Source organism: Diabrotica undecimpunctata, chromosome 10 (assembly GCF_040954645.1).
Source record: "Diabrotica undecimpunctata isolate CICGRU chromosome 10, icDiaUnde3, whole genome shotgun sequence".
Lineage (NCBI taxonomy): Eukaryota > Metazoa > Arthropoda > Insecta > Coleoptera > Chrysomelidae > Diabrotica > Diabrotica undecimpunctata.
In genome coordinates, this window is record NC_092812.1 from 15,526,333 (window position 1) to 15,548,427 (window position 22,095).

The 22,095-nt window shown below is 33.5% G+C and overlaps 1 protein-coding gene across 1 annotated transcript in view; it reads left to right on the forward strand.

Moving 5' to 3' along the window:
* bib (MIP channel family protein big brain) overlaps positions 1-22,095 on the forward strand; it is an 83,453-nt gene that overhangs the window by 38,362 nt on the left and 22,996 nt on the right. The window lies entirely within an intron of this gene.

The following is a 22,095-nucleotide window of genomic DNA, read 5'->3' on the forward strand; positions in this document are numbered from 1 at the left end:
GGTTCTGGTTATGAATGGCTCTGGTATAAATGTTTATAAGCTAAAAAGTCATCTCTTTTTCAAACTGTTTTTTAATAACAAATTTAATAAAATCAATAGATTTTTTTAATATATCTTAAAAACAAAGCCTCAAAGAATCGATTGTGATTTACAAAATTCCTCTAGAGTGACTGTTTGGGCAAGTACAGTTGTTTAAATAATCACTCTTCGGAAAAAACAAATTGAATAATTTATCAGATATTTGGTCGATCCTTTTGAAATTTAGCACACTTTAATAACTCATTAAATGACACAATTGTCAATAGTTATATCACATATCATTATGCACAACAAACTTATTAACATTTATAAATGACTGCAAAAATAAGGGTTTTTTGAAATTATCCCAGTCAATTCTTTATGTATTTTAATTTTGACTTTATTTTATATTGTCAGGGAAAAAGTACAATTGCCACATGCAACGTGCTCCAAACCGCTGTAAATCAACTTAGCGAATGGTCCAAAAAAACCGGATTAGCTCTTTCAACCACTAATTCGAAATTAATACGGTTTAGCAGAAGACCCTGCAGCCAAAGTCCAATTATCACCCTTAATGGAACTCCATTGCAACTAGTTACTCATCACAAAATACTTGGTTTAACGTTTGACAGTCGGCTAACTTGGAAACAGCATATTAGTGTAGTAAAGGGCAATGCAATGAAGAGACTTAATATCATCAAGGCACTATCAAAGTACACATGGGGTGCGGACGAAACCATCTTACTTAATATATATAGAGCTTTAATCCGCTCAAAACTGGACTACGGCAGCTTCATATACATGTCCACATCAAAATCTGACTTAAGGCTACTGAACTCTGTGCATAACACTTCTATTCGTCTTTGTTTAGGCGCTTTCAAATCAAGCCCCATAGACAGCCTTTACTACGAGGCTAATGAACCACCTCTCTGGATTCGACGAGAGTATCTTCTTCAATCTTACTTTGCTTTCGTATCCGCAAATCCATCCAATCCAGTCTACCATTTAATTACTTCAACATCGCCTCCGGAGACCCCGCAAAGGATCCAATCAATAATAGACATCCAGAAATTAACTCTAAGAAAAACCATCGATCTTACTAAAACACATCCCTTTCCAATCCCGGATACTCCGCCTTGGAATAGACCAATCCCACATTCAATCACTTCTCTATTAGAATACAGTAAACATGAAACCTCAAGCCTTTTCATAAGGCAACACTTCGAAGAAATCATAAGCAAGAACCAATTCCAAAAAAATCTGTATACAGATGCCTCCAAAAGCGAAGCAGGCGTTGGATGTGCCATTACCACATATAATGAAATAATAAAATCATCTTTTTACCGAATTTATGCAGCCTATACACTGGAGAATTTTATGGGATGCTAGAAGCTTTTAAAAAACTAAAAACAGATGATAAAAACCAAGCAATATGCACAGACTCCCTGTCGTCACTACACTCTATAAAAAGTCTATACTCTCGGCATCCCTTAGTTCAAGAAATCCATAGGACTTACAGTGCACTTGCTTTTCAAGGTGTAAATGTCACGATCATCTGGCTACCATCAGATATCGGCATCCCCGGTAATGAAAAAGCAGACCAAGCAGCCAAGCAAGCTTCTTGTGTAAACAGTCAATCCTCAAATGCCCAACATATTCAAATCCGTAATGACCTAAAGCAAATATTCAAGCAACAACAGTATCATACCTGGCAAACCCACTAGAACACAATCAAGAGTGCATTACAGAAGATCCGGCAGACTGTTGAAAAATTTGAACTTCCAACAATCTCTAGAAAAGAAAAAGCTGTCATCCGAAGATTAAGAATAGGACATACCCGATTCACACATGAATACTTAATAAAGTCCGAGCCGAAGCCCAATTGCCAAATCTACTCAATTGTATTAACTATGTATAGACACATCTAGTGTCTCCAGTACGCAAAACACAGAGTGCAACATAAACTTAAGTCAAATATCAAAGATCTTTTAAACTTACCCGATCAAGGCTTTAACCTAATTGGTTTCTTGAAAGACATTCAGTTGTTCAACAGAATATGACCCCTTGTTTTCCATGTACTTTACCTTTAACTTATAACTTAGTGATAAAACTGTTGTATTATTTAGTCATAGGTTCTAAGCTTATAGATTAACTGTAGCAGTTAGTAACATGAGCTTATTATAATTATTGTACACAATATTGTTTGTGTCAATGGTCATTGCAGCCGAGACACAAAAAATATTAAAGAATTTACCAACTTGGTCTATGTCGTCTTAACTGACAAGAACCGCGTGTTAAAAACCGAGCAGAGAGACATGTAGCTCCTCAAGTATTAAATTTTATCCATTGTCATGGACCTAGAGTCAACATATAATTTAATTTTGCAAAGATGTAAACCCATGTATGGATGTCATAGCCACAAATTCATTGTTAGCTTTAAGTACATAAGGCACTGAAGATGATCTGATTAGATCAAAACGTTATGCTACTGTATAAATTTTGACGACACTTGTAAAAGTTTTAAATATATGTTTTTATATACCTAAATATAATGGTGAAGTGTTTTAACTTCTGTATGTTTTTCTAAACGATGGTATACAGCCAACTACTGGGATTTTCCCATTAATTTTTTATTAAAGAATTTCTTATGATCTATAACTTTTATTTCAACCATTTTTCTCTAAAATGTGTAAGACACGTTTTTTTGCAAACACTATTTTTTTTTCACTTTTTACGATTGTTTAATAAAATAAAGCAAAATTAGCAGTTTAGCTACCCCGCATATACATTTTAGAACATTTAATTACCTGTATAAGATTTTTTTCAGCTTTTTTCTTGACTTTCGTAAACCAGTCCAATGTAAAAAACCGTGAAAAATCCCGTAAAAATCTTATACAGATATTTGAAGGTTCTAAAAAGTATATGAGGGGTAGTTGATAAAACATCCGTGAAGACATACAGTTGATTTTTCTTTGTTTTTATTTTGAACATTCTTAAAAAGTAAAGTGAAAAAGTCATCATTTGAATGAAAAACAACAATTTTATTTTCACATGCATACAGTTATATATACGTCACTAAAACCGTGGCTATATTCGCGTCTACAGTGGTATTCTTTTTCCAATGTCAGTTTGCCAAGCGTCGGCTTTTGAGATTCTTTGATGGCAATGCCGACCATTGGCATGGAAATTAAGAGAAGGGATCAGTTATCAAACGCATATTTCAAGAAAAATCATATAATTTTTATTAATTTTTACATAATTATATTCAGGAAAATTTCTCAATTTTTGGGCAGAAAATGTTTAAACAATTTTTTAAACAAATTCAAAATATCACCTTTTGTGCTCCAAAAAATATTTTTTAGGTTTTTGGGTGACTCTAAATAAGATCTATGTCATTTTTCTCAAAAGTTAATAGTTTTGGAGATATAGGCGATTTAAAATCCGAAAAATGCGATACCTAATATGCATTTTCGAGGCTTGAAAAATATGTAAATGAGTATTTTTGAGATTCAAGAGTATCTAAACTAAAGTCTCAACATTGATTTTGGTGAGAAATCGGAGCAATATTTTCCGTAGCAGGAAAAGGTGATCTTTTGAATTTGAATTGTTTCCGGCAAAAATGTCCGGCACCCTTCAACCTTCGATTTGTTTAAACGGGGCATTTTTGAATAGGACTCTTCAAAGGACAGAATCAGTTTTTTTTCAAATGGGAGCGGGCTCACAACATCGAATAAATAACAAATTAATTCTTTCAAATTAAAGCTTGTTAATTTTAGTGATTTATAAGAATATTGGACTTATTATTTAGTTTTTACATAAACCATAATATTTTTTTACAATTATCTGTAAATAATGGCTCATTCTGTCAGAAAATTTTAAAAGATTGTCTATCCAGCAATTAAGATAGTCAACTGAAAATTAATTTTTAAACACGGCCTACTGTTAATGCACAAACAGGGTGAATCTTCAATATTTTGCTTCGAGTTAGAGATATCTGAGAAAGTTATTTGGAAAAGATGTTCCAAAGATTATTATAACCCCACATAACAAAGTTTTATGTCAAAATTCGCACTTTTACTTTTTTCATTAATTGAAGAGCTTATTTCCAAAGTGTCTTAAATCCAAAATTTCGATTTTTTTAATTTTCTTTTTTTAAACTTTATAGATTTCTTCGAGTCTAGAATAAAGTTATATGTACCAAAACAACTTCTTATTTACCATTTAAAAGTGCATATGAAAATTGTAAAATTGTATAATTTGTATGAAAATCTGTAATTTGATGGATTTCATTATATGGATTTAAGACACTTTGGAAATAAGCTCTTCAATTGTAGTCAGGATTCTAAAACGGACAGTTGGCTGTCCCGAGATGCATCTTTAGACAGCCAATTGTAGATTTAGGATCGAGATTACAAATAATACTGAAAAACTAAAATTGCGAATTTTGTCATGAAATTTGGTATGTGCGGTTACAATAAGTGGAACAACTTTTCCAAATAAGTTTTTCCGATTTCTCTAACGCGAAGCAAAATATCGAAAATTTACCCTGTTTGTGGATTCGCAGTAAGCCGCGTTTAAAATTTAAATTTCAGATGACTATCTTAAAAAAATGTGCACTATCAACATTTATGACTGTGCAAAATGTCAAATCTGTATGTATTTTAGTAGCTGATATATAGAGGTGTCTTCATCTTAAATGCGACACACTTTATAATAATGAATACTATTGTTTATAGTGTTCAAGATGCATCGCGATAGCTGTAAAGAAATTAATTAGAAGGACTGAAAAGAATCGTCAGAGTCTTCTGAAGTCGAATCGTTCCCAGGTTGGATAACTATTGGTGCTATTGCCGGTAAAACAGGATATTCGTTTTGTATTTTTACAACATGAGCTTCGCAATTTTTCCACACATCGCTATTAATGCCACTAATTATTTCTCGAATATTCTCAATGGCCATTGCGCTTAATGTTGGTGACTGATTATATTTTCGCAATCGTTTTTTTACGGTACCCCAAACCATTTCAATTGGATTAAAAATGCAATAGTATGAGGGTAATCGCAAAAGAGTATGGCCGTGCCTGCTGCAAATGGTGTCAATAACGTATTCGTTTTTAAAATTCCGACTTTTGATAATTCTAATTAGTTCTTTCTTTACTGGAATCTTTTTAGGAACAGTGATGTTTTTAAGTTGCATAAATTTTAAAATTTCGCCTTTTTTCGTGTTATTATTAGGTATTTTATTTAATATGCGGGAATGATACGAAGCATTATCCATAACAATCACTGAATTCGGCGGAATATTGGGCAAGAGTTGTTCAACAAACCAGTTTTCAAATAAATCGGCTGTCATATCTTCGTGATAATCGGCAGAAGACTTTGTTATATTTTTGGCTGACAATAGCAATGCATTAGATACAATTAGAACAATTGCATTATCAGCCATCCCAATATTTTCTTTTTTCAAACACTCATACATATTTAAGACTATTCTTTGGGATTGTACGTGCAAATCTTTATTTTTTATTTCGGAGCTGTCATTAACATAATTGTCATTATTTATTGATAACACAGAAGTTGACGCATCTTAAAAAATGCCATCCTAGAAAAATATAATATTACCATTATATTACTTACCTTATAATAAGCCTCCGCCTCTGCAAAAGGAAATATTTTAGGGTGTCACATAGCGGGACAAACAGGTGTTCATTACGATTTATAGCTTTGCGCTTCGCTGTTGCCATAATGCATGAGTTTAAAATTAGTGAATATAACTTTAATACCATATTAATATATCTGCAATTTTTCATGTTTCCAGGTAAGGTATAAAATCAATGAAATTTGGAAAAAAATAATACAATTCTTGAAACCGTTTTTGAGAACTTGGATTCTTAAAAGTTGTCTGATTTCTTAAAAGTCGATCATTATATCTATAAAAGTATTACCGCTAAATTCACCAACATGGCAACGTCGATATGGATGGAAGGTTGAAATTCTCTCCAGACTACAATGTTGCCGATATTCGAAAATTACTTAGAGTATAAGTAATATATACAAAGTTCACGGTTGCTTTAATTCATTAGTGAAGAGTCCATGGAAATATTAGTACCTAGTTAATTAATTTATAGATATATTTTTTGAGAATATGTTCATATTATTTTTTAAGGGTGTCGTTCGTTGACTAGCAATTGAATAATAACGAATAGAGAATAGAGCATATTTTTTAAATATAACCTTAGGAATTTTAGGAAATATGTCTGACAACCTTGATTTGAAAGGCGGTCTCTTTGATACCAGAATGAGGCATGTTTATGTTGGAAAATTATTAGTGGATGTACTATACCTCGACATACGAGTGTAATCCGTTCCATAATCTTGCTCGTATGTCAAATTGCTCGTATGTCAAAGCAATTTTCCCCATTGAAATTAACTGGAATATCATTAATAGGTTTCAGATCAAAAAAAAACAGGTTAGTTGTTGTTAAGTGTTTTTAAGTAAGAAAAATGTATTTAAAAGAAGAAACATTTATTTATAAGTAAAAAAAAAATACATACATATTCTGTAAAAACATAAGAAAAAGTTACTTACGGACCGCTTAATTTTCGTCAGTTGTCTTCGCTTTTTTTGTCACACTTTGCTCATTTTCATCTGCAGATCGTTTAAAAAACTGTCCAAGGAGGTTTGTTTCTTCCTTCCTTTCAGAATATTGCGGAAATGTGTTAGGCAAGTTTCGTTGAACAACACCGATGCACGACCAGTTGTAACTTTTTCGGAGAGATTTTTATCCACGAACTCTGCAAATTTCTTCCACATTCCCAGGATCTCCTTTATATTCTGGCTCCTCTTCAAAACTAATTTTTCGTGTAAACCTGACGACGGAGTGAATGCCGCTCCTTTTTCTAAAGTTGTCAAACCAGCCCTGAATGGCTGTAAACGAGTCTTCCGATTCATCATTTGTGGAAGTGTGTAAGATCTGCTTCAGCAAATCTTCATAAATCGCTCGTGCCTTCTCACATGTGATGCTTTGTGTTAAGGTTAGTCCTTGAAGCTGCTTTTCTGTCACCCACACCATTAGTAGTTTCTCCATATTTTCATGGAGAGAGTCCGGAGCTTAGAAATTATTGTAATGCCCTTAGCTGGCATTATACTATTAATCACCTCCTTCCGTTTCAGTACAGTACATATCATTGATGTGGTACGCCCGTACTCCGTACATCCTCCCTCGCCAAGTCAGTTACTCGTACACCTTGCTCACGTACGTACGTATGTTTTTCAATGATTTCACGTTTTAGTTCAATAGACATCATCTTCTTCTTAGAATCCATGGTTGAAAAAATAAATGTAATAATGTAATGTACAAAAAGCACGAAACGCGAACCCAACTTATCAACAATACTTCGAAAATGAGGGAAACAAGCAAGCAGACAGACTGAGGTCTATAGTAAAAATTTACACAGTGTAAATTACACCGACATCGAGAGTGTAATATGATTAGTATTGGAATCCGAATTTTTGTCGGATTTAACTTCCAATGAACATTTAATTTGTCGGTCCAAGTAATAGTCACGTACAGTCCCGTAAAATGATCTTTATGGCGAGGCCGTAAAGATTTATTACCAGTAAAACTACCTTTTATTTAAAAAGCAAATTAGAAGTAGTCAAATAAGAGGTATGAATTTCGGCTCGTATCTCAAAACACTCGGGCGTTCGTATATCGAGGTACCACTCACTGTATTTACTTTTGTTTACTTTTCATACGAATGACTGGAGTTCGATTCACGCCTAGGGTATTTTTCTGTTTTTTTAATCCATTATAATGAAATATGTATAATGATAATGAAAAGAAAGTAACAAATACCAGATAATAATGACAATTTAAATAACGAATAAATTCTATATTATATTTAACAACTTTTGAAAATTACTAAAATCATTAAACACAGTTTTTAAAGAAGATTTTTAAAATTAAAAAAAAAAAGAAATGTATAATGTTAATACAAAAAAAAATATTAACAATTTAGTAATAAGCAGGCATAAAATTTCATTAACCCACATAATAGTAAGAATGCACTATAAAAAATATTCAGTTCTGTCGGCACTATCAAAGTGCAACGCGCCGTTTTTTTTTTAATGGCAATATAAATAAAAATAATTTCACTATTGATGAATGAAACAATGCATACGACTTTTTTGGAATCTCTAATTTATTCAGCATCATTCAGGATTGATGCTGCTTTAAAGTCGATAAACAGATGATATAGATCGATGGTGAACATTGAGCTTTTGTCAAGAATTTGGCATAAAGTGAAGATCTGGTTAATGGCCGAATGTCTTGGCCTCAAACGTGTCTAATATTATCCCAGGTAGCATGTTTTTTTCCAAACTCTGCGTTTATATCCCCAGTCTCTTAAATCCATCGTCTTGAATCCATTCCAGCTGTTCTAAATTTAGATTGCGCAACACAAAAGTTTTCATGGAAAGGGTTAGACCCTTCCTTAACCCTCCTTCTGTATCCTGGCTTGGGACTGTTTAGTTACTCGCTTCATAAACCCGGCATCACAGGTGGATGCTTATTATTAAAACATTTTTTTTGACATTTTTAAAAATACCATCCTTTTTATAGCAAATGTTTCGTATCTTCGCTTTGTACTTATTTTGAAAAATGATGGTATTTTTAAAAATATTAAAAATATGTTTTTCGCTTTAACCATATTTTTTTCAAAATTACTCATTTTAAATTGTTCAAGCTTTTGAATCCCATTACTGATACTTAAATTATACTAAATTTTATATTTTAATTTTAAATTATACTAATAAATTGAATTTGAAATGGATAACGTTTAATTGTAATCAGGGTAGAAATAGCAAGGGTAGCATTGTTGTTTTTTGGACCTTATTTTTATTATAACTCCCTTATTTTATATGTTAAAGAGTTCTACAATGTCTCATTTTAATGCTTTCTTTAATTACTTACTAAATTAATTACTAAAAAATATATAACAAATTTTTTCAGTAAAATTGACCGTTTTCCTGATATTCTATGTTGAGTTTTTAAAATTTTTCGTTAAATAATAAATTGTCATCTTCAATTAATCATAACTCGGTTTGTATTAGGCTTGCAATAAAAATAAAAAAGTAATCTCTTTGATTTTTTATATATTAACAGTTTTTCGAGTTATTCGTGACAAATCGATTGAAAACATAAGAAAAATTGAAATTTTCAATCATAAGTCTCAAAGATTCATTTATCGAAAAAATTATAGAAATTTCTTTGCTTAGAATATATTTTTCTAACGATTCTTGAGATTATTTTCAATATAAAGGTTCTGGATTTCATCCCCAAGCTACAAACACACTTCAGCATAGGGTAGATTTTTAAAGTTCACAACAAACACATTGCGATCTATTTTATCTAAAATTAAACCTATAGTACATTTGAAAATGATTGATAGTACAAATTTTATAGCATAGGTCTAAATACACGGTTGGTTAATGCAGAAAAAAACGTAATAATTGATACCTTCTTATCTAAATTTTCTCTCGACTTGAATATGACCAAGCGAACCCTAAGCGATTAGGCAATAACTGAACTCCTAGTGAGGGAGCACATAAAATTACTTTAATATAAAAAAACTAAAATGTCAATATTACGTACCCACATTAATTTTTATAAACATACTAAATATTGAATTAATTACTATTTAAATGGGAATAAGCCACAATTAAAGGTTAAAATATAAAATATAAAATTAAATTATTAGAAGAATTTTTCACTAAGTAACAAAAAACAAAATTTGTTTAATTTACTAATGTTTGTATTTTAAGAACGATTTCCGAAGTGGAAATTAAAACGTCAATAAACGTATTTTAACCTTTAATTGTGGCTTATTCCCATTTAAATAGTAATTAATTCAAAATGCCACAAGAAAATAGCTTCAGAACAATATACTAAATATTGGTTTAGGACATTTCCTTACAATTTAATAATAAATATATTTCGGGTACTAGCGTCATATAAACTTAAAATTAGTAATATAAATATACAATTACATAATAAATACATAAGTTGTCTTCTTCCGATAAGGAGGCATCATCATCATCAGGGTCTTCATTTCAGGTATGTTTAAAAATTTTAGGTAAAACTCAAACATTTTCAGAACAATGCCAAATATTTTATTTTAGAAAATCTCCGTCACTATTTTATGATGTTATATTGGATTTTATCTTCAATCATTTTCAAATATACTATAACAATGAACAAGAAAGAACGTAGAATTGTATTTATAAATACCTCGTGAATGCGAACATATTTATTTATGAGTTCAATGAAAATATTCAAATATAGTCTGGAAAGCTACAAGTGGTAAAAGGAGAAAACGAATTGAGTAGCAAATTTCTCGGCAGAATGAACTACGATTTGGTTACCCATATTGAAAGAGGAAATTAGTAGAAAGATATACATATAAATATATATACAGATATACAATAAATACCACTTGTTAAAACTTTCGAGCAACCTCGTATAATATACTTTCAGTTAACTTTAACCCGACCTTCATCTTACACCCGCCAGGACAGGGGCTACAGGTAGTTGCGGACAGAAAACAGTCTCATCACAACATCGTTACAATAAGGACGCTAGTTTTAAATTTATACTTACGAAATATTTTACATGTGCCTTTTTTTATATCTTCAATACAGTTTAGTTTTAGTGATTTGTTTTTGTATTACTCTACGTGAAATTCTAATAAGATTTAACTTACATCCCCTACACCACTATTAGTCAAATACCGACAACATATCAAGGATACATCATTTATGCTTTAAAATAACATACATATAAAATCAGAGTTTGGTGTTAATATTGAGAGTAAACTAAATGCAAGACCAAATACTTACCACGTCGGGAAGTATCATGATATTTTTTCCTGGTTTTTCCTCATGATTTACTATAGGATCACTAACAGGAGAATTTTACTGTCATCATTGCATGTGGTTATCTTTTTTAAGACAAATTACATTCTATGAGTTTTCTGGCGAATTTTCATAAGTTAAAGTTGATTTCATATAATCTATATTATATCGAATGATTACACATATTATACATTTTAAAGTCATCGTTTTTTTTATTTTTTTTGAGGTGAGAATCTTCAAAAGACCTCTGAGAAGGTGTCCCAGGTGTGTTGGATTCTGACGACTACGCCTCACCGTAGTTGACCGCCTATTAACTAAACTCACCCCCTCTTTCTTCAACCGACGGGCCTGGGACCGCTCTTAGCGAGCATTACCATCTGATCCGTCAGCTTTACTCATAACTCCCATCTGTCGCTCTCCGTCTGCGCTCCGTGATTGCCATAATGCCATAGCATTCCAGTCGCCCCACCCCACCCACGTCTGCACCGGACTTGGTTTGTAAGGTAACCATCCTTGTGCAGAGCGATAGGCAAGAAGGAGCGACCGCGCCGTTATTTCAACCATCTTGAACTTAACGAGAAAGATCAGACAACAGGTACAAGTAATTCCAGACATTCATATTCCACCATATTCCCCCGGGGGGTGGTTCATTCATTTCTCCATCTACACCAGCCCATTACTTAGTAATAGGCTGCTCCAAAAGGAGACACACACCGTACACTAGATACAAGTAGAGATAAAACAAAACAAGACAACACGTATGTAAATTGATTACTTTAATGTAGTCAAGTTCTTTGGTGGCTCAGTGGCTCACCCCATTGAGGTCGACAGATACGACACATTAAAATAAACAGTTCACCTTTGTTGCAGTCTGCTCTCTTTCTCGTCCTTGTGTTTTATTGTTTCTGTTACAAAACTAATGATTAAGTCAAAGATTCTTTTGCTTTTAATTGCTTTATTCATTAGTTCATGTGGCTCGCCTAGAGGTGACCCCAGGCCCAGCTGCAGCAAGGTTCGCCCCACATTGTATACGAATACCACATGATGCGCGTTATTCACCACTCCACACTCAGGACACAGATCATCCTCGGTCTTCTTTATTCTACGGAGAGATGTATAAGACCGGAAAGATCTATGCCCCGTCATAAATTAGGTGAAGTAGTAGTTGACACGTCTGTGTTTACACTCATACCACCTTACTACATCTGGGATAAGGGCCCTCGTCCAGGCAGCCTTGTCTGTTTCTCTTGGGCATTGGTCCCACCAGATCTCCAAACTTCTTTTTCTTTCTTGTGTTCCTGAATCTAAAGCTCCGTTGCCCCTTTGGTGCATCCGAACCCTTTCATTTGCCAGGATATGCACCGGTACAGCACCGGCCACTAGTTGTAAGACAATGGTTGATACGGTCCTGTACGCTCTGCATACCCTGATCAATGGTTTCCTCTGACCCTAAGAAGCATGTCTTTATATTTCGCTTTGTTGAGGATCTCATGCCACACTGCGGCCCCATATAGTAAGATGGACATGATTTATTGTAGGATAACTGAGCTTTTGTGTGACCCGGGGCCTCCTATATTCGGCATTATCTTATTAAGGGTCGAGGTGCTCTCTTCTGCCTTCCGACATACTTCTTGTATGTGGTGTCTGAAGGCCATTTTGTCGTCTAGTATGATTCCCAAGTATTTTACGGTGTTCTGGGGTCTTAGGTAGGAGCCTCTGAACTGAAAATTTACGTTTTTTCTATCCCGTAGTCCCCTCAAGATGATTACTTCTGTTTTTTCTACTGCAAGTTTTAGGTCATTAACTATCTAATATTTAGGTCTCTATCCATCTCGCAGTTTTTTCTATTGCTTGATTTACTTTGTTTATAATACCCCAATTCATATCTTCTATAAGTAGGGCTAGGTCGTCTGCGTATGCAATAGCCCTTACTCCTTTTGTTTTGTTTTCTAGTACCCTGTTGTATAAAATATTCCATAGCGTAGGTCCCAGGACTGACCCTTGGTACTCCAGCAGTCATTTTCATCTTATTTTTCTTCGATATGCATACGCTTCTTTGTGATAGGTAGTCCTTTATTATATTGGACACATAATCCGGGGTCCCAAGTTCGACAATCTTATCTACGATGAGACCCCAGTTCGCTGAATTGAAGGCGTTTTTGATGTCCAATAAAACAAGAACCACCCATTTCTTTTTGCTTGTTTTCACCGCGTTTCTGAATCCATATTGTATTTTAAAGTCATCTACTTTAAATTGTATAATAAATCTGAATTGTCAATAAGAATGAGTCAGATAAATATAAATTATTAGAAGAATTTTTTGAATAAAGTAACAAAAACAAAATTTGTTTAATGTTTTGTATTTTGAGTGAACGATTTCCGAAGTGTAGATCGAAGCGTCAAAAATAAACTTATTTTAAAGTAAAATTGTGGCTTATTCCCAACAAAAATAATAAATTGCATTAATAAAACATTTTTCAATGATTTATTTTTAATCATTAGTTGTTTAAAACATCAGCTGTAAAATGTTGAATATGTAGAATTTTCAGAGACGGCCCACCTTAACGCCTTTTTGTTAAACCATGAAACGAATATCCCATGAGAAAATCGGACTGAAGTATATACACTGTTATTTTGAACAGATATGTAAGATGTGTGGGAAAGTGTTATCTAGCTAATGATGTTACTGACTGATCGGCTAATCGCCCTCCATTCCCACCCTGAACCCTAAACTGTATTCTGAAAATCGCTTTCAAAGTTCCTGCTTAATTATTAATAGTATCCAAGCGCTCTTCTCAATATCAAAAGTTATTATTCAGACGAGGAATTACTATTTGAAAAGAATTGAATTAGATTGCAGATTTGAATGAAATTTTAAATGAGTGAGAACTTCATTCACAAACATGTTGATGCATTACAAAGTAGACAAACATGTACTTATAGTCCAGGAAATGAAGCATTTCACCTCGCAATTTTTTCGTCCTGCGTGGATTGACTTGAAATTTTAACATATTTCATATTTTTTATCCTTCTTTCTTTAAATATTCCCGAAAATACTGAATATATGAAAAAAATAAAAATGTACTAAATTGTAGCTTTTTTAATGACTAAAATTTTCCTTTATTTAGATTTGTTGTACAATGAATATTTGGCGAGATATAGCCGTTTAAAGCATCGATTTACGATCAAGCACCATCTTTTTCGAGCCCTTTAAACTCACCCCATTTAAAAACCAAGGTCAAAAAAATGTTGTTGTAAAGTTTATCAGATCACACCAAACATGCCTGTTTCTGCGACCCAAGATATATTTTTTTCAAATTATGAAAATAAAAATAAATTTATACAACTACTTATAGCGGAATTTAAGAATCAATCTATTCAATGCCATCAAAGTGAAGGTGAAGCTGAAGATATCGACATCCTTGTTATCTTAACAGCTAGAGCTAATTTAGAAAAAATAGAGAAAGATATTTATTTTCTCAAACTTGGGAAACAAAATTCTTCTTCTACATTATATTGATCTAAAAGTTTTGAAATAGGGTACCCAGATAGTTCAAAATTAATAGCTTTTTCACATGCTTTTACTGGCTCTGATACTGTATCTGCTTTTTACAATAAAGGTAAAAAAAAATTTTTTGATATTCTTCAAAAAAGACCGGACATGAGGGAACATGCCGAAATTTTTTACAGTAGTATTGCTAAGCTTGAAGATATTTTAGATGCTGGCAGATACTGTGCAATAATGTATGGAACTGTTAAAGACACGCAGCTTACCAAGTTAAAAAAATAAAAGATTTGGAAGCTTTTCTCGAGCAGATGCGGTACGAACAGTTCATCAAAGCTACAACGAAAAACTGTGCGGTTAAGCTATCATCCCTTCTGCCCAGTGTTGATGCCTTAGATGAGCATTCAAAAAGATGCTATTACCAAATTCAACAGTGGCTTGGCAATTGAAAATATCAGAGCAACAGATTGGGGATGGTATTCCATAGATGGTTTGTTATTACCCGTACGCATGAACAAACAACCTGCACCCGATGAACTTTTGAAAATTATTTTTTGCCAATGCAAAAAAGGATGCGGCGTTTCATGTGGGTGCAGAAAAGTTGGTTTATACTGTAACTCTACTTGTTCTGGGTGCTCAGGTGAAGGGTGCAATAATAGTCCACCAATAATTGAAGAAGATTAGGATGACATAGATCACGATGAAGATGTAATTGATGACGAATAAAATTAATATTATAATTGTTTTACCTATAAATGTAAATATTTTCAACTATTTATGTAAATGTATAAGAATATATGGTGCCTTTTTATGTTGATAAATTTTTTTGTATTTAATTCTACTTTTTTCAATTTATATCTATTAAATTAGTTTATAAAAACTGCAATCTTGTAAAGGGTGATTTTCAAAAGTTGAAAAGTTGCAAAATTTTGGCAAAAAATTGTTTTCACCTATAGCACTCATAACAATTGATTTTTAAGGGTTGAAAATTTATGAAATTGTATTTTAAAGTATAAAAAAATCACTATTTAACTAATCCAAACCAAATTTCACTCATCTTAAGATTTGTAATGTTATTTTACAATTTTTGAAAATTAGGGGTAGTTTTCACCCCTAAGAACAATCAGGGTTCATCGGCATGACAAAAACTATAAAGCAGAGGGTGAGTTGAGCTTAAATCCAAATTTTTATCGAAATCGATCCAAGGCGAAATCATTTTTTTAGAATTAGTAATTTTTTTTACATTAATCTCTAACAAGGGTTGCTTTTTAAGGGTTGAAATATGATGGAACTCTATTCAAAAGTATAAAATAATCATTATTTAACTAATTTAAACCAAATCTTACCTATATTCAGGTTTAATATGTTATTTTATAATTTTTGACAATTAGGGGTAGTTTTCACCCCTAAAACCGTTCAGCGCACTTCGGTTCGATATAGATTTTGATCCTTGGGCTATCATCTACCTTCTGTTAAAATTTCAACTCAATCCATGCAGGACGAAAAAATTGCGAGGTTTTAACTTTTTTCGAGCTTCATTTCCTGAACTATTATAAGGATGAGAAATTTTGGTCTCAAAGAATTAAAATACGTTTTTATAGGCGCAAAATATCGCTTGTCAAAATCTTCAATGTGTTTTAAATGTATTCATTTTTTTTTCGAATCCTGAGAAAACTAAGTATATTTGAAAAATTTAAACGCAGAATGAAAGATTACGTTATTACCGAGGGCGAAAGTCCCCAGCTAAAGAACAATTATGTAGACTGTAGTCAATGCCTATTTTAAGAATTTTTAGTTCTTAATATTTAAGGTATCGAAGTCGAATACTTGATATTGTGGTACATGTATGAAGATAAACGTTCTAAATCTTTTCTATATAAAACATAATTCCAATAACAAAAAGTATATTTTTATTATTACTAGAATTGTCAGACTGGTAAATATAGGTGTAATCATGTTCAGTGATGTAATTTATTCATTTTTATAGTGTTAATATAATCTGTTGTAAATGTTGTAAGCACAAAACCTTTATTTTATCAAGAAGAGCCCCAAGTTTCTCATTGAGTGTGATTATTATATGATTTTTATAAGCGAAGATTCTAAGAATAGCACCCGCATACATTTTATCAATCTGACACCCACTATAAAAGTACTCATACAATATCTAGAAAACATTTGCCACCAGCCAAGTCTGCAGCTGAAATCATGATTTCAAAAGGGCACGTGTGCTCCTTGTACCCATCACCTGGCGTTCTTTCGCCACTTGTTCGGTATTTCCTTTCTACCTTCCCCCGCCTATGCCCTTTTTACAGTTTATCTTGGGCCTAATAACATCGTCCCTTCAGTGGCGACTCGTCGTTAATTAAAATTATTATAAAATGGTGGAGAAAAAATTCATTTTAAAACCTGTATTTTAAAAAATACAATGTGTTCGGGAGACGAAACGTTTAAATAATACCGAACTAGCAGTACTGGGATAAAAACCTCTTACCAGAGTACACAAAGTTCATATACTGCCTGACATTGAAAATGCAGCACCTAGTAAATATAATTACAGGGTGTTCCACGAAGAAAAATTTTCAATGTGTAGCTCATCAGACTAATTAACCTGTATTCGTCGCATCTTTTTGCCCGCTGCTTTAAAATTGTTATAAAAACAGACTTAAGCCATTCCTCAGGTATTTCACCAGTAGCATACACGTCATTAAAAAGCTTAACTAAAGCATTGCTGTGGTCCTCTTGTATCATTTTAAAGAGTTCAGCTGGGATGCTGTCTGGTATAGTTGCTTTCTTTGTTTTGGATGATTTTATTGCATAAAGAACTTCAGATTTTAAAATTTCAGGTCCATTGCAAAGTACATTGCTCTATATGTTTCGCCTGTCATCTTGGAACAATTCAGTTATATAGTTACTAATAAAGTATTTTTCGATAGTCAATAATAACTTTTCCTGCGTTATCTACTAGAGTATTAGTGTTTTTCTTATTATACAGGCCAGCCACTGCACGAACTTTCTTGTGCATATTGAACATGTCATGTTCCTTTTCTAATTCTTCCAGTTCTGAACATCGATCCGCTATCCACTTTTCTTTAGCCGCTCGTATTTTTTGTTTTATTTCTCTTTATTTTCTTCTGTACTTGTCTGCCGTGTCCTTGTATTGTCTTCTTTGTTCCATAAAATCTAGTATTTCTTCTGTCATCCATTGCTGTTTCTTGAATCTATTAATTATACTATGTTTTTGGTCATACGTTCACGAAATAATTTCCATGTTTTCTCAACATTTTCGGTTGTTCCCAATTCCTTCATGTAATTGTTTACATTATTTTCGATTTTACTTTTGTTAACATCAGAAATAGTAAAATTCTTTTGCTAAAGATACTTTTTTTTTCATCTTTATAGAGGGGGGGTCTGGAATCTTCAAAAGACATCTCAATCCAGGACGCCGCCTGACTGACCTTAGTGCAGGATTCGTTCTTCGTACTCCCGGCGATAGTTCCCGAGGTACTTTAAACTTCCCTCTCGTCGCCGAGTCTACGCCGAACGCCTACCTGCTAAACCAGACGTTGATCTGTCATCCAGCGATTCGGAAGCGGAATGGCCGCTGTAAGGCCGGCATCACTTTCGAAGCACTACCTTTATTCATTCATTCTCCATTCATACACATCTACACTCCATTCATCAGCAAGGAGGCTCCTTGTCTCGTTCCAGGTAGCGCGTAGAAGACCCTTATCGCTCCTAGTACGGCATCATTCCCAGACGGACATTTCCGTCTTCCTCACAGTCTGACTCACGCCTATCTAACTCATATAGTGTGACCCACTTCTCTAGCTTCAACTTCCAGCATCTTTCACTCTTACCCTTGCCGTTGGTCCAGCTGTCCTTCTTCCTCTTCCTTTTTCTTGATCACTGCACGGATATAGCTCTGTATTTTAGTCTAACCTGATTTATTTTCAATCATTCTCTCAATAATTTCTCTCACTGTAACAAAATTCACACCTGTCTCTCTCTCCATTCTGTTCCTTTCCACTATCCATCTGCTGCAATCTAACATCGTATGTGTTACAGTGTCGGAGTATTCACAGTATAGGCATTCATCTGTGTCAGCCTTTCCGAACCTAAACCTTGCTAAAGAGACTAGAAGATAGTTTTATGTACTGACTAAACTACAGTTAACTTATATCTTAAATCCAATTTTTTTTATTCGCTAAAAGCAACGACGTCCCCACAAACAGGGACAGATCATTGACCACTCTCGGGCTGTTCATATTGTAATAATAAAATTTTTACCTAACAGCATCGATTCCTTGAGTACTTATTGGATCATCAATAAGTTTGAGATCGTACACTCTCACTTTCTGGAGGGCTTTTATCAAGCAAGGAATACAGTAATTATTAAAAAATAAGAGAAAATTTCCAGAATATCCAAAATATCACAGAAAATTATTTCATCCTTGAAAGTTTTTAAAAAATAATAAATGTTCGTATAAAAATCTTGAATGTTTAATCTTTATTTATGACGTTTATTTTTTGAAAATAATTTTTGCGTCTCCCCACTGCACGCCACAGTTTTTGGTAAAGCAACTGGTCCCTTACTATACGCCGTAAGAACTAAAATATGGGCTATTTTGTTAGATATGACCAACTAATGGGTTCCTTTTAATGAGGACTGTTTTAAATTAAATATATAGGTATATTTTGAAGGCCATTCTTACCTCTTAGGTGATCATTTCAACATACTCGTACGTGAATATAAAAAATTAAATTAAACTATCTGTAGATGTATAGTATATAGGTATGTAAAGATGTATTTTTAAAAGTAGTAGTGGCATTTATAGTTGACGAGAAAAGCAGTAAATGTGTAAAGAACTTTATACCTATATCCGATAGAGTAGCTATGCTACAAATTAATACCAGTCCTCGAAATATTAACTTTATTCAAGTATATGCTCCTGCAGGAGAAAAACCAGAAAGAGAAATACGAGAATTCTACCAAGTGATCAAACAGCTAATGAAGACCGCAAAGAAAAATGCTGTAAACATTATTATGGGAGATTTTAATGCCAAACTAGGTGCGTACCGAAGACGTAGTCGGAAACTTTGGTTTGGGCCAAAGAAATGATAGAGGAGAAATACTGGTCCAATTTTGCCAAGAAGAAAATCTAATGAACGCAAACACCTGGTTTAAACTACCAAAAAGAAGGATATACATGGAATGCGTCTGGAGATAATCAAAACCATATAATAAGAAACCAGATTGATTATATATTAATTGACAAGCGTTATAGAAATGGAATCAGGGCAGTTAAAACATATCCCGGGACGGACATCGGTTCCGACCCCAATCCTGTTATCCGTAAAATCTGAATTAAACTGAAGAAAATCAAACGCAGAGAGAAGATAAAACCTAGCCTTGAAAACTTAAAGATCCAACAGTACAGACAGAGATAGAGAAAATAATCAATGATACACTCAAAGAAAAATTCAGTGAAGCACCCGTGGTAGCAGAAGAATCAGTAGAGAGTATTTGGCACATCTTCAAAACAACAATCACAACTATACAAACAGAACAACTACAAGACAACACAAGAAAAACAAAGAACACATGGATGACAGAAGAAATCCTAGAACTGATGGACGTAAGAAGATCTTACAAAAACCGCAATGAAGTAAAATATAAAGAAACCCAGAGAACCATCTGAAACAAAATAAGGAAAGCTTAAGAATAATGGATGAACAGCAGATGTGAGGAACTGAGGGAATTACTAAAAAACCATGACTACTTCAAAGCATACAAAAAGATTAAGGAAGTCACAAATATGAAGAAAAAATTCACTACAACAACTCTAGTAAATGATAATAACCAAATAGTATCTAGTCCATAAAATATAGGAAATATATGGGAAAAATACATAGAAAATCTGTTTGATGACGAGAGAACAGAACCACAAATGACTATAGTACAAGACACAGTACTTGATATATTAACATCGGAAGTTACAAAAACAATCAATACGGCAAAGCCACGAAAGGCCTCAGGTCTAGATCAAATGGCGTCGATTAAAATAGACAATTGTATGAAAGTCGAAATGTTAATAAAAAGAGGAGTTCGCCTGGGCTCTGTCCTTTCTCCACTATTGTTTAATATATATTCCGAAAAGATCTTCCAAAATGCCCTCGAAAATATTGAAGAAGAAATAAAAATCAATAGAGAATATGTATCTTAACAACTTAAGATACGCAGACGACACCATCATTATTGCGGACAGTGCTGAGGGTTTGTAACGACTTTTGAATGCCATAACCAGAGAGGGAGATAGCTTGGGGCTGAATATAAACACAAATAAAACAAAAGTAATGGCCTTTACACGTACACCAAATGCCGACATGAATATTCGTATCTACAACAAACAGATAGAACCCGTACAAATATTCCAATATCTTGGTTGCTGGATAACAAACGATCTTGACTACGAAGTTGAAATACGTGCTCGTAGAGTATGCTAGCTCCGCTTTTCAAAGAGTAAACAAATTCCTAAAAAACGCTACCTTATCGTTGGATATCCGATACCAATTTGTAAAAACATTCATTTATTCTATATTGCTATACGGAGTGGAAACATGAACTCTCGGAATCATATGTATGAGACGTGTAGAAGCCTTTGAGATATGGGTTTTTCGAAGGATGCTGAAGATCTCTTGGACAGAGCACGTGACCAACAACGAGGTGCTGAGAAGAATGGGGACTAAGAGAGAACTCCTAAATATTGTAAAAACCAGAAAAACGAGTTATCTAGAACATATTTACAGAGGAGAAAAATACAACTTCCTACGACTGATAATGGAAGGGAAAGTAGAAAGAAGAAGAGGTCCGGAAGAAGAAAATGCTCCTGGCTGAAAAATGTAAGAGACTGGACAGGCATGGACACAGATCAATTTGCTGTAGTTATAGCCAACCTTCAGTAATGGAGAGGGCACCTTAAGGAGATTTCTTCATTGACTGGGGTATTATATTATATCGCTTGGTATCCCTTGGAGCCAACAAAATGCCTGGTTTGAAACTTAAAATCTTAAAACCTATCTCTTATAGGTTAAAATAATGTTTATCTTACGTGCCTTTATATTTTTAAGCTTAGTTTTAAATTTAATTATGAAAATAAGACTTTATAACCAACAAACTTAAGAACTGTTCAATAAGCAATACCATTGCAATACTAAAACTTTTTGAACACCCAGTATAAAGCGGAAATTTAATCTTCAAAGATTTTAAATGTTCCGTGGTGAATTATCCGTCGATAATTTGCTACTAATCCACACATTTAAACTTCCCTTAAGTTAAATTTATCCACTGCACTTGATCACGTCCCCTCTTTCTATTAGAATTCACTTGTTCGCTTATGATCCATGTCATGGTCATTTTAAATTGAATCGGTCTCCTCTTACCTCCCTCTATTGGCCTCGATTAAATTAATATAGGGGGTATTATCCTATGTTTCGCCGAGTCACCTTTCAGGGGCTTTTGGGTGAGTTGATCCCTACTAAACACTTTAAAAATTGTACGAATAATGATGAATTGCTGATGTATGTAAAGAGTCAATGAAGCGAATTCAGTTTAAAAGCTTCATGGGGGATTTTACATATAATAGCTACATAAATTACAT